Raw genomic sequence first — 14,916 nt, 5'->3', positions numbered from 1 at the left:
TCAATATTTTCGGTGACTTATGGTTTTGGATTGTGTGCAGCATGTGCTTAACTATATAATGCTTTTGTAAATTTTTATATTATTTCGTCACACTTGGAAAGGCTTTCGAGTGATGACTATAAATGATTGTCTATGGAACATTTTAAAAATATCTCTCATTCCCTGACAAAACAACAAATAAAAGTGAAATAAAAGTGAAATAAAATAATAAAAAATATTTAAGCAGACTACTGTTTTAATCTTTAGCTTCAATTTATTTCTTCTACTTTCTTTTGTAAATTTACCATCATAAAAGTGACCACCCGTAAAAAATTCGTAAAACAATTAACATGTTTATTTAATACTCAAAAATTATTTTTATTTTCTCAGTTTTCATGTCTTCACGTCTCAATTTATTGTGATGCTGATTCAGAAGCGTATCTAAAAATAATAATATAGTAAAGCATTAAGAATCGTAGATTAAACATTTAAGTAAGATTTTCTTAAACAGTTTAACTTTTGATAACCAAAGTTGCATGTTTTTACTATTGTATTATCCATGATTTAAATTTACAGACTAACAGTGAGACTGATTGATAATCGAATCTATCTTTTTCAGAACCAAAAAAAAAAGACAAAATCTGTATTTCCTAATTGTGCGATATATTTAGGGTTTCTGACAGCGGTTAACCGTTAACAGCATAACAGCGGTTTTTTACCTAAAAATGCGATTAACGCAAAACAGCGGTTATTGAAAAATAACCGCTGTTAACAGCATTTTTATATGTAAAGGCTATAAATGAGAAAATTTTGAAGGCTTTTAATAAAAAAAGTTTTAATTTCTTTCTGAGATCTCTCTTCTTTTGTAAGAAAATGCAAGTTTTGGATGAATATTTCAGGCTGGGAATCCTTTGAACAATTTTTCGGAATTTTTTTCAAAATCTCGCCATTGTCTTAAGGGTTAAGATCAATTTCCGTCCAGCTTGACTAGAAAAATTCAGGTAAATTTCGTTCTAAGTTGCTACGAAGAGAGTGTTCTTAATTTTTAAACATTTTTGTGCAAAATTAACAGCATTACTTAAACGCCTTTTTGTTTATGAATTTTTTATAAAAGGAAAATAATTTTTGAGTTCAATCATTAAAAATTATTCTTTTCCTTTGATTTTGATTAGTTTCTTTACTTTTTAGGTTTAGGCAACCTAATAAAAAGAAGATCAAGAAGAAACAAGTCAAATAAAAAGAAAATATATTAATGAAAAGCTCATTTACATAGTAAAATTGTGATATTATTAAAAATTCGGCGGTTATGAAAAAACGCGGTTAATCAGAAACCCTAGATATATTGGCAAATATCATGAAGCAATTTTTTTTATTCAGTTAAAATTATACTCGTTTATAAACTTTATAAACTCGTAAATAAATATTTTTCAACCGTGCAACACTCTCAGATGTCTTTTTCCGTTTTACCGCTGTAATTTTTCCTCCTTCATACAATTCAATACTTTTTCAACAAACGCACGACAATAAATTTTGTATCGAAATCAGTATTTGTTATCCATTTTTTTCTAAATTTGTTTGTTATCATCAAACATATATTAGGGAAGTACATCATACAAATAGCAAAATATCTTACATCTCCAATGCATGAGAATATTTTTACATGAAAATTGTCTTTTTTAGCTCAAGATTGAAGCGTAAACAAATTTTTTATCTATTATCAAATATATGAAAAAAGTTACAATGATGAATCCGCGCGCACAATTTAACAATAAATATGTTTGACTTGGACAAACATCAAATTATTAAAAGTATTTTTACAAACAAAATTATTAGTTGTTATATTATATTTTACGTGTTGTCTGAGAGAAAAAAGAAACATCATGCGAGAAATATTTTTTTTCTCAATCTGTTAATTTTTTGGGAAACAAGCAGCGTGACTTTTAATATTATTCAAAGGAGAAACAGTTATTGGGGAAGTTTTTTCTGTTATGTGAAAAAGACTACGATGACAAATTTAATGGAAAATTTGTTTGCAGAAATCAAGGAGGTAATTTAAAAATGTATGTCAAATTTCTTAAAAGTTATTTTATTTTAAAGAAAATCGTTTGACATTATTGATAAATTCTCCCCAAATTTAAAGCTAATAAGTAGGGTTCGCCCAGATGCGCAGGCCTGCAGCAGGCCTGCAGTTTCTATTGTTCTAGATGCGCATCCAGATGCGCATCCAATTGCATCCAACTGCATCCATCTGAACTTTTTGTATGGAAATTTTTTTAAAAAAAATGATGAAAAATTGCATTTTTGAGAGTTTTTCTCCGTCGTAATTGGGAAACTAAATCAAAAATAACATTTTCTACGATATTCTAACTTTATTTTTAAAAAATTAAAAAAATGTAATTTTCCAGTGTTTTTCCAAGTTTTTCACCATTATATATGAAAATTAAGGGAAAACTAGCATTTTCCAAGATTAATCATTATTATAATATGTGAATTCATGTGAAAAATTGTCATTTTCATAGTTTTTAAAGTATTTGGTTAAATTTTCAGATGCACTTGGATGCATCCAGATGCGCAGGCCTGCTGCAGGCCTGCAGTTTCCTGCATCTCTGCATCTATCTGCATCTAATTTTGGCGAACCCTACTAATAAGTAAAGACGCGATGAGAAAAATTGCGTTTGTCACTCTACGCTTGATTATTGATTAACATATATGTGTGAAAATTTTTTTTACTTCATGTTGAATTCTGACCGATCAACTTCAAGTGAGACAAGTTACTAACGAATAAAAGGAATTTCTGGGCACAGTTTACAGCACTTGTTTTTGCAATAACAATTTTGCATTATCGAAAGACCTTTTAAAATCATAAATAAGTAAATAAGTATTTACAAACCTATTCAAGCAACTTATAAAAATGCGCATTAAGTAAACACTTAATGTGTGACACACTAAGGTGTGACTTAATAGCAGTTAATTAAAATAAAAATGCCGCATCGAAACTTTTCACATTTAAATTTACTTCCTGCTTGAAGCTGGCTGAATGTAATAAAATAATAAAAGAAATTGACAGCTACTGTATTTTGTGCTTATTATTTTCTTCTTCCTTTAGTTTTATTTCAAAGACATTTTCAGGTTTCTGTATTTCTGTGTCTTAATTAAGTATATTTTAGTAACATACAGAAAAAAAATTGCTGTTGTTGTTACTTTTGTGATGTATTAATTTCTTTTATTGCTGTGTTACTGAAGCTACCGCTCATATTCAACATGTGTTTGTTGCCGCTTTTACTCATTCATGTAATGGTATGCATAAATCTATCAAAATAATATAAAATACATGTAGTTGTGAATAGTTAATAATAAGATACAAATGTAACATTATATGTATATCCTCTTAATGGTCAGTAGTAGTGGAGTGATTGTCAACGTAATAGTTTTCTACACTAATAATCTGTGTTAGGAATCGAGTAGGCACACTCGCGACCTAACAAATTGTGGCTAAACACATTGTACTGTTATACCCTAGTTTATGCAATTGTGCACAAATCAAAATTAATCGTTTTCATTGGCAATAAAAAAATTATGGATCATTTAAAAAATATTAACAACAAATATCGTTCCTTTTATCAAAATCACGACTTTTTTTTAAAAAAAATATCTTCTTAACGGAACTAACTCATTTTTAGCAAAATCATTCAGTATATCATTACAAAATCAACAATTCAATTCCCATGAGTCTGTAAGCATTTATAAACATGATAAAAACAAGAAATAAGTAAAAAAGAAAAAAATGAAAACGCAATATCAGACAGTTAATTAACAGATTTTTTTTAAATCTCACGAGGCGCTCAGGTATTAATTTATGGCACAGTGATCCAAACATGCATAATTGTAAGTTGTAAGAAGTCAGGAGCCCAATAAACCACCATGAAAAATTGTGCAAGTAAAAATGAGAAGAAAAATTGTTTCATTATGAAGCCACACAACGTGTGTTTGATTAGCATTTGAATGATACTTATACTCACATACGGTTACGTATAAATAATTAACCTCAGACAAATGGTAACAATGAACTGATTCTCATGCGGTTTTCTGCTAGACGTCTGAAATAATTATTTTCATCACTTCAAATGCATTGTTATTTTAATTATTAGAATAACCTATTTGGTCTAACTCCTTGTTATTTAAAGAAATTCAATTTCATCGTGTTTTAAAGTTCAATTTAAAATTTTAACAAAGAAGCTTATTTTATGTTTTCGGAAATAACTATAACATTACCTGTGTTCTATTTTTTATCTATTTCTTCTTCAAATCCCTAACAATTAATTCTATAGACAGTATTTTTTGTTCGTCTTTTGAGTATTTCTTATTATGACAAAAATTTGTAAAAAAAAATATATATTCTTTTTATTACTTCTGTATTCTCGTTGAGTTAACTTTCATTCATTCATTTATTCATGAGAGAAAATTAGGAAGTAAATTAAAACGATAGATAGAAAGTAAGAGATGCATGGTAATACCACAATTATCATTTTTTGTAAATAATTCTTGCAATTGTCAAACAAATTCTTTTATTTAAACACCGGAAAAGGAAAGTAAATATGTTGACAGTTTGCCTAGCATATAATAACTTGTAGCTTACAGATCAAGTGAACTTCCGTCAATTTTGAGCACTCATGAAAAATAAATTAATTAGAATATATCCGTACATAAGCCTTTTTTTTGAAATTCATTGCGAATAAAGTTTAAGTATTTAAATCGAAAATTTAATTTATTTTTAAAAAGTGAACAGAAGTCAATGATTTGCAAGTTTAGTTTGAGTGTTGACTTTTATTTTTAACATATATGTATGTAGATGATCATCATTACCTTTTGAAAAATATTAGTTTTAGTAATTATTCCAAATACTCGAATAAACTAAAATAATAATAACTGTGGGTTAAAAGCTTGACGGATAGACCAAGCTTCGTTTGACATATATCAGTTAGGCAGTTGGCTGGCGGGCTAGATAAGGAACGGATTCTCTACATCCAAACATCTAAGAACACTATTTTTTGAAACATTACCGAACAAACAACGAGCATCCTCAATTATATTAATTAAGTATACTCATGAGCACAATCACATATAGATCACTGCAACAAAAATGCGCTTGAAAAGGTCGAGTAAATTTTTATTATTATTTTGTTTTTTGTTTCAAATATGCGGTATTTTTTTTTTCTCTAATAAACGAACAAAGCGCATTATTAATATACTTTTTTAAAAACAAATCTTCAAAATAAGCTAAAAAGGATTTTTGAGTAGTTTTACGAGTAGACCACACATGTTAACCTATGATTATGTTATGTAACCCGTCATCACTAAAGGAATAGTCCTTAGTGTTGAGTTATTATAATTTTTAGATGAATATTTCGTGCATGTTTCTATATTTCTATATTTCAAAGGTTTATATTTTTCATCATTCACTTGTTAAAACGTTCGTTTATGAGTCTAGCTTATTAATAAATCTTTTCTCTGTTGTATCAACAAAAGAAAAATTCTCAATGGAACACTTTTATGACTTAATTGGTGCACCTGCATCAATAAAAAAGGAAGATAAAATTGGATTTTACTTGAAGTGTAATTTTTTTTGATTTGTTTTAAATGCAAAAAATATTTATTAATATTCACGAAGAAATTTTCCGAAAGATTTGATTAAAGATTAATTTTAATTTTCCACTAAAATTTAATTGTACATTTCAAAATTAGAATAAAAACTGAGCATCTGAGATTATCCGAACTGCTCAAAACTTTTTTAAAGGTATCTAAAAACCCATCTTAAACGGATACTATCCTGATTCTATGTTTGAAATTTTAAAAGCCTTTCCCTTGAGCCAAAATGGAAAGATTTTCGCCAGACTTTTTTTGTCCGTTCGATTTTGCCAGATTTTCGCAAGATATTGGACGATTTTTTTTCACATGAATTTCACATATTTTCTGGCAAAAACTGACGAATTTTATACGTCCGACTTTTGCCAGAATTTGCCAGACGAATTTTCTTTAAAAACGTACGAAAAATCTTGCAGTTATCGGTCATGCACTATGATCTAGATTTGAAAATTTTGTTCAAAAATTCAATGTGCAGTATTTTTTGGAAGAAACCTAAAATTTTCAAAATCCAAATGACCGTTTTTCTGATGATGAGTAAATTTGCAATTTTTTGGTATTTTAAGTACTTTTAAATGCTCTAACTTAAATATGAATTAATGATCAAATCGTAAATAGCCACTTTAAATTAGCTATAGATATATAAACAGATTAATTTTAGTGTATAAATGATGAGAATGCAACAGAAATATTTTGAGTTGAAAAATGTAAACAAAAAATACGATACTTTGGGATTCATTTTCTTTAGTTAGACAATGATTTAAAGTCTGATATTTTGAGGAATGATGCAGCCTTTGTTGTATTTTCGATTGATCATCAAACATGATAATAAATAATACACAAAAAAAGTGAATTTTTGAACAAAATTTTCAAATCTAGATCATAGTGTCATGGAAAAAATATAGTTTTTAAAATTTTTCAATTAAAAATCTTGCAAAATCGTTCAAAATCTGGCAAAAATTGTCCAAAACTTGCAAGTTAGTCAAGTTATGATCGTTGCATTGTCGTGCAGTTAAGGATTTTCAATGTATGGAAAATCTTGCAAAGTTCTCGGGTAAAAATCTTGCATTGGAATTCTGGCAATATCGTCCTAAAATCTTGCCATTTTGGCGCTAAAGTTTGGAGTTACCAAAACAAAATTAATTTCTTCTTAAATTTAAAACATATATTTCACGTGGATTTAAAATGGACATTTCATGAGTAATGATTTAAAAAATTTAAGAGTGTATTTTATTACATTAGTTTACACTTTTATGTAATTTGTTGATTAAATGATGGAAATGTCAAACAATCAAAGGGAATCACGGTTCATAGGAATATTTACACCATATGTTGAAATTAATTTCATTTGATTAAAAGTGAGTCGAAGTGATTCGGTAACAAAATGGTTTAGTAATTCGCTAATTAATGCAACACCGAAAGAGCAATCATTAGTTTCAAGACTCGCCATGGGAAATTTTTTTACGTGCTATTTTCGAATAATTTCGAAACTGTAGGTCTATTGAGTGCAGTAGTCTGGCGAACCCTCACTCGTTAAACAATCATTAGCCGCGTATCGCCCTAGCGCAGCTCTGGATCTTAAAGATCTGAATAGCTAAAAGGTTTTTTTTCCCATTATAAACAGTTGCTTTAGGTTTAAGCGGGGAGATACGGCGAATCCTCACTCGTTAAACCATCAATAGCTATAAAACCGATCATCTTAAAGTCTGAACAGCTAACTTTTTTTTTAATTTTTTAAATAAATGTAATATTTCTAATTCCTATTAGATGCAAAAAAACATGAAATTTTACCTTCGAGTTTAATTTTATTTTTGCAAACACAGACTTTTGGTGGACAATAAAAGTCAAATTGAAAATTTGGTGTGAATGCGATAAATGTACTCGATAAGCACATGGACTATTGTAATTTTTTTTTTCTCAGCTCATTTAATCTTCATTCGAGAAGAATCATGCAAGTTACTTACTTACAATGCTAATTCTATAAGCCTTTATCCACAACCTTAATAATCATAAATTCTGCACTTAAATCCTAAATGTTTATTAATAAACACACGGTTCCTACAAATGAGACCATTTCCTTCCCACAAACTTTTAAAATATCCATGTACATTTGAATAGCATGCCGAGAACAATGAGAGACTTTAAGGGTAAAGATAAAAAATTTCCTGTGGTTTTATTCCATTCAACTATAACTTGAGAGGGTGAATAATAATATAAAATGTGAATATGTGCAATATCTCCAGAATTAAACACCCATTTTCAAGACTAGAAGATTATCAAGGCTCTTTACGACTTCTGAAATTCTCCTTTTCTCTTTATTTAGTGCTCAAATGGAAGAAAAATATGTTATAGGGCGATTCCACAGATCAAAATGTCCGTTGTATTCACACACATATATGAAATTCACGTTTTTTTTTTTTTAAAAAAAGTGATATTTTTATTTCTGTTTTTCGTGAGTTAGGTCCATTTCAATTCTTAGACACCTAGCCATCAAGCTATTAAAACCTAATTCTTGATTTTATATAATGAATATTGATTTCGATCGGTTTTTTGTCGTGATGACTGCTTTTTAGCGCATTTTTGAAATTTTTTCATAGCTTAATAAGACACAATGTTTGGTCGGTTGACGTTAAATACTTTATATCTAGACATCGTAGAGAATGGTTTTTAAACATCAGTTCCATAAAGTTATTGCGGTGCCGGGGATTTAAAAGTTTCAAATCAAAGCATAAATATTACAATTAACAAATTTTCATTTACATAAACAAAAACAACAACACGTTTTTTCATTGTTTTACAGTGTTTTTCAATGTTCGTCGATGATGTACAGTGTTTACTGAACAAAGTTTGAATTTGTCGTTATCGTTATGTTTGAATCATAAAAATCCGTCAAATTAATAAGTTCTTCAATTTCTAGTATGGTGACTAGGAACAAATATTTCATTCGAAATTCGATCAATATGTGGAATTGTCCTTATTCCCTTTTTGTAGCAAAATTTCTTATTTTAAGAAGGGCGATAAAAGAATTTTATTACAATTTGTAGACAATTACTTTTAAACTTCCTTTTTTAACCACAATTTTGAAGCTTCTTTTTTAATATTTCACTTTCGTTCATTTGATTGTTTTATTAGCTCAGTTCCGTTTTCAAATCAACGCATAAGTACTATAATTAATTCTTGTATTTAAGTTCGGGAAAGTGGATTAGACCTTCAGCACATTAAAATCTTAGCGATCAATAATTGTTTAATTAAAACAATTTAAATAATTTTGCACAGCTTGTAAACTGTCTACGAGGTCTAGATTAAAAGTTTGTATTGTCAATCGTCGTAAAAATAAGTTTCATTTATGCGCTAAAAAATTCAATATCATATAGGACGTTCAGAGCAGTTTATTCATTTTAATTAAATATTCATTCAAATAAACACGCGCTATAAATTTCATAACAACCGCACTTTCAAGTGGAATAAATGTTTTGTTGTTATAAATTTCATTTTCTTCTCTCTTGCAGGCCATAATATAAATTTTATTAAGAAGTGTGTCCTATCTATCTTTGATCGGATTTTCACATGCATAAAAAGATAAAAATATAGTAATAGGATCATCAATGAACCTTAACCCGAAGTCGTTTGAAGCACCAACCCACAATATGAACTATAATTAAAGTGAATAACGTGATTTTAATTATACTTATTTTGTTTGGTATTTGCGTTTTGTTGGTGCATACATGTCCTTTTGAGCATTACAACACAATGGCACGCGTCATTTCAAGTATCTCACATTTATAATCATTTTCGCGTTATTCTTTATCTTCTTTTCAGTACTTCACAGTTAGTCAGCGTCGTACTTTGCGTGATTGATGTTTATTAAACATTCGACTATGTATGATGAACGACATGCTTCGACATTAATGGGATCTATCTTGTCGCTTTCCCCGCTTTCATTTACACATGTGTATAAAATATGACAGTACTCGTTATTGGACGTCAAAAAAGAATGAATAAAAATTGATTTCATCCGTTTGACATTTGCCATAAATATAAGATGCTAGCAGAAAAATGGAAGCAGATAGCACAGGACAACTATAATCGATGATGACAAATTTGTCAATCATGCAATGACTGATGGGGATGCTCCCCAAAAAGGAATATACTCAAATAGGCTTATTGGAAGATGATGCTCCTATGTCATAATAGATTTATTAGAATTCAAACTGCCTTAGAAAAATTTACTGTAAAAATATTTCTATGTTTTCAACATATTGAAATTTACAAAAAAATCGAAAATAATCTATTTTTACACAGACCAATTCAATTATTTCAATTATATTTCCAACAACGTTATTTTATTTTCGTTCAAAGTAGAGGTCAGGTGAGTTAAAGTACTGCTGAACAATTTTCCTTTAATTTCTGCATAATAAATTTATCACTGCATAATGTCCGTAATCATATAAAAGAAATATTAACATTGTGTTGCATGTCATTACCCTTAAATGAATACTTCCCCTCATCAATTCTATAGTTATGCTCTTTCTGTCTATTATCCCTTTATTGCCTCATTGTGCATGTAAAACGGTTACAAAACATAGTATAATAAGTCCTTTACGTATACCGACTATATTATATATAAAAACTACCACACAATACTTCATGCGAAGGGTAAAAACAACAAAAAGCATTTTTATGGTAGTTGGCGGTTTAAAGATAATTTAATAAAATTGAACAGTATCCCTCAAACTTTTAGTCATCAGATCTATTTCTGTTATGAAATTATTATAACATCAATATTTCTATCTAAAAAAATTCCTGATTATTCTAAAGCGTTCCAATTTTTAATAACATTTCCCACACGCGACCGCACGCTCTGAAAAAATCGATGTTCATTGTTAAGATACTTGTGAAACATGCAAAATCTCGCTACTTCAAAAATAAATTGCTTTTATCAAAATATTTTGAAAGAACTTTTTTTATGCATTATGCAATTGTTTTCATTATGCAAGCGTGTTACATTTCATAAGCACTTTAAATAACAAAAATCATCAATTGTTTATTAAAGTCTATGGAAATTTGCACAAAATAAACAATTTTGATTAATTTTTATAACATTCTGAGATGGAAAACTTCAATAAAAAAATAAATTTATTCGAAATTCACTTTGAATTGATTATGGAGTGATATTTGGAACTATTCGAACCCTTTCGATTGATATCACAAAACATTAATCTCTTCTATTGTTAACGATTCGAATCAGATGTTTTTTCATTATAAAATCAAATGAACATTTTCTTTACAATTTTCAGCATATTTTTATGAACAACTTACCAGACAAAATCTCAAAAATGTAAACAGGTGGTTAAGAATTTTTAAGCTGCACGAGTAATTCCGATCTACATTTTCATTCTCTCAGTTAAATTTTTTTTTACATAAATAGTTAATAATAAAACAAATCAAGTCCTTACTGGATGACATCAATTGACGTTTGATATTTGAATCATACACTTGTGATGATGAATATGCTCTTGAATATATTTTGTAGTGAAAATTAAATTTTTTGGAAATTAATAATAAAGCGTACATAGTCTTCTGAAACGTTCGTAAAGTTTTCAAAATTATAACGTATTCTTTTTATTTTTCGATTATTAAAATAATGATTCTTTTATATTTAAAGAATTCCTATTTTCATTATCGAGCCTTTATGTAAACATAAAACCATCGCATATTCTAAACTAAATTAAGATAAACTTGAAAAGATTTTTGAAATAACAATAATAATGATTTTTTTATTTCTTAGTCCGAGTAAATAAGCAAGAGAATTGAGGAGACGCCGTGCTAATGCAATTATGAAAGGTATCTTAAAAGGTACAAAAAGAATCATCACTAGTGATGATTGTAGGAAATTTTCTTTGCTATCTCCTTTTACTTTAAAGCGCTACTCAAAAGAGAACAAAATAAACAAAACACCTTCAAAATATTATGAAAACATAGTAAAACGTGTGTATCCTTTTCTATTTCTTTTATTTTTTCTTGTCATAAATGAAACTATTGAATGAGTTGAATAAACAATGCACTTTGAAGCATAAAAAATATCATTTTGAAAGATGAAAAGTGTAATAAACGATGATTTTATTTATGTGTATATAAATTGGTTAGACCTCCCATGAAGAACCGCAAACTACAAACTACATGAAAAGGAGGTAAAATTTGGTAAGGGCAAAACCACTTCACGTAAAAATGACAAAGTCATATGATTTCATTTATTTTTTCAAGGAAAATATTTGCTGATTCGCAGGAAATGTTTTCGTTCTTCTTTTTTCTACTTATTCATTTTATAGTCTACGGCGATCCCCTTTTGACTAGCATGAAGCTCTTGAATCGTAAAAAGAAATTACTAAAAGTAAGAGGAAATCTTCATGTTGATCAATCATCATTGAAAGGCTTTTTTATTTTTAGTTTCCCGAATAAAGACCTTTATATGAAATTTAATACTTATTGTTCTCCATAATGCATTCTTCGTAACTAAATACCTATAAGTTGTTTTAATTTCAAATTTTATTCTTTATATTAAATGACTTTCTTTAAATTTTTTAACAGTATTTAATTGAATTATTCTTTTTTTGCAATATTTAACTATTTAAATAAAAAGACTTAATTTTTGACTACATAAAAAGAATTTTTACTCATTCAAATAATCGATTCTATATTCCATAGGAAATGGAACTTAAACATACATATATTATAACAATAATTTGAAGAGAAAATGGTTTTCATAATCATCATCGTCAAAAAGTATCGAATTACAGATGAAAAAAAAGTTAGAGAAAAATGAACAACAAACAGATATAACATCCATTTTGAAAATTAAAAAAAAATATGTGTATATATAACTTAATAATACTGTGATCGATGAGAGATAAAACAGATAGAAAGTTTACGAGAAAAAGAAAATAAAGTAGATGAAGTAAAATAATAATTCTATGCCTCAATACATTACAGAATTCTTGCAGTAAGAATGAGAAAAATTATTAAGAAAAGAAAAAAAAATTAAAATCAATCAGTCAAAAAATTAATGGTGAATCGAAGGAAGAAAAAATGAAAAAACAAAATTTAATATTGCTAATGGATTAGACCACTGTCAGACTGACCGGCTCATACTATCCTCTTTCATTGAATTTAATATATAACAATGGACAAGAAAAAAAAAATTAATTTATATCCTGAATTGTGGTCAATGCCTTGCCTCTTTTTCATAATTTAGTACGATACGTAATGATGAAATACAAGAGCGAGATGTTTGCTTAAGAAGGAATGAAACTTTGAAATAAGAAATTTAATCAATTATCAGATTATGGGCACAATGTCCAATGAAATACATATGAAAATAGCCGAATGAGGAATGGTATAGTTTTATCAGCATTTGAACACCCTTCTTGATATTTTATTAAACACTTTTGTACTATTATTAACAATGTGGTCAGCAGTCAAGTTTTGCTCTCTTTCAACCATGAAATATGATATTTGTTTAATTTAATTTGAAATGATGAAGCTCGAAGCTTCATTTCATCATTTTCCTTATCGTGAGCAATATAGTTTTTTCCAAGTTTTAACTTCAAATTTTACTTTTTTGGAATATATGTTAATAAATATTTTATTTTATTAGATTGACATAAAGACATGTTACTTTTAAGATTTCATAAATATTTCGACATTTATAAATTTAACAAGAGTCGTACATAAAAATTTTAATATACAATCGTTTTATTATCAATTTTTAGGAAGTTCCAATAAAATATTTTAAATTAAATAAATTTAAAAAATAAATAAATTTTCTAGGAACTTTTTTAGAAAGTAAATCAATAAAGATAAATTTCTACCCTTCTGCTTCAAAAGGACCTAAATTCAAGAATTTGTAAAAAAAAATTATTTAACTTCAACTGAAATTTTAATTAAATATCTCATCAAAAGATGGCGCCAAAGTGAACGAGAAAAGATGTGGATAGATTTAAAAAATATCTTTCTGTTAAAAAAAAAAAAGTGTATGCTTTTTTATGTATTTTTTTTTTTTTTTTTATTTTTTCTGTAAAAAATTTGTTCAAAAAAGTATTTCGTAGTAGTTCGAAAAAAAATTGGTAAAAAATTGAGTTTAATTAATCATTTATAGTAATTTTGCGGTTTCAAATCATGTGTATTATTATCAAATGTACAACTTAAGCTGACAAACGGATGCTTTAGAAATTCTTTGATTTTTCTTGCGTTCATCGAACTATTTTTGGCGTAAACTCCTGCGTAAAATTTTACTCTGTAAATAAATTCATCAATCACAATATCTGAAACTAAACTACGTATAAAATCAAATCAAATCATAATGCACACGTGTTGATATCAAAAATAAAATTAAGGAACTCTCAAAATTTCGCTCTCACATTTACCACATCGAAATAAAGACTTGCGCATAAATATTGAACCGATTGCAAAAAAAAATCTCCTCAGTTCAAAGAAACAGTTTTAAAAAGATAGACGTTTTTTAAATTGCAAAATTTATTTACGAAAATATTTTTTTATACTTAAATCTTGCAGAAAATAAAAGATAAAAAATCTAATGAGAAACTATTTACACGCTTAAAATTTAATGAAATAATTACATTTTACTTTTTTCATTTTTGCTCTAGACAAGGTTTAAGTTTCAACCTAAATAATTATTTTAAAGATTCAGTTTTATATAGGGTTCGCCAAAATTAGATGCAGATAGATGCAGAGATGCAGAAAACTGCAGGCCTGCAGCAGGCCTGCGCATCTGGATGCGCATCCAAGTGCATCTGAAAATTTAACCAAATACTTTAAAAACTATGAAAATGACAATTTTTCACATGAATTCACATATTATAATAATGAATAATCTTGGAAAATGCTAGTTTTCCCTTAATTTTCATATATAATGGTAAAAAACTTGGAAAAACACTGGAAAATTACATTTTTTTAATTTTCTAAAAATAAAGTTAGAATATCGTAGAAAATGTTATTTTTGATTTAGTTTGCCAATTACGACGGTGAAAAACTCTCAAAAATGCAATTTTTCATCATATTTTTTGAAAAAAATTTCCATACAAAAAGTTCAGATGGATGCAGTTGGATGCAATTGGATGCGCATCTGGATGCGCATCTAGAACAATAGAAACTGCAGGCCTGCTGCAGGCCTGCGCATCTGGGCGAACCCTAGTTTTATAAAGACAAAGAAGAAATAAAATATATTTTTCGATTTTCTATGACTAAAAAACCAGATTTTATGTTGCCATATTTAAGTTT

The 14,916-nt window shown here is 27.9% G+C and overlaps 1 long non-coding RNA gene across 1 annotated transcript; it reads right to left on the bottom strand.

The window, feature by feature from the left end:
* Positions 1-228: 228 nt before the first annotated feature.
* Positions 229-3,109, bottom strand: LOC139096108 (uncharacterized). Its single transcript, XR_011544922.1, has 2 exons — positions 2,870-3,109; positions 229-420 (listed from the first exon to the last, which is right to left on the bottom strand). It is a non-coding gene; the product is annotated as an uncharacterized lncRNA (long non-coding RNA).
* Between the last annotated feature and the right edge of the window lie 11,807 nt (positions 3,110-14,916).

The sequence above is a fragment of the Chironomus tepperi genome, unplaced genomic scaffold (genome assembly GCF_022539635.2).
Source record: "Chironomus tepperi strain 1889 unplaced genomic scaffold, CSIRO-AGI_Ctep_v1 contig_376, whole genome shotgun sequence".
In the NCBI taxonomy this organism is placed as follows: Eukaryota; Metazoa; Arthropoda; class Insecta; order Diptera; family Chironomidae; genus Chironomus; species Chironomus tepperi.
The sequence above is the reverse complement of the archived record's forward strand: the minus strand, read 5'-3'. Positions and strand labels throughout refer to the sequence as shown.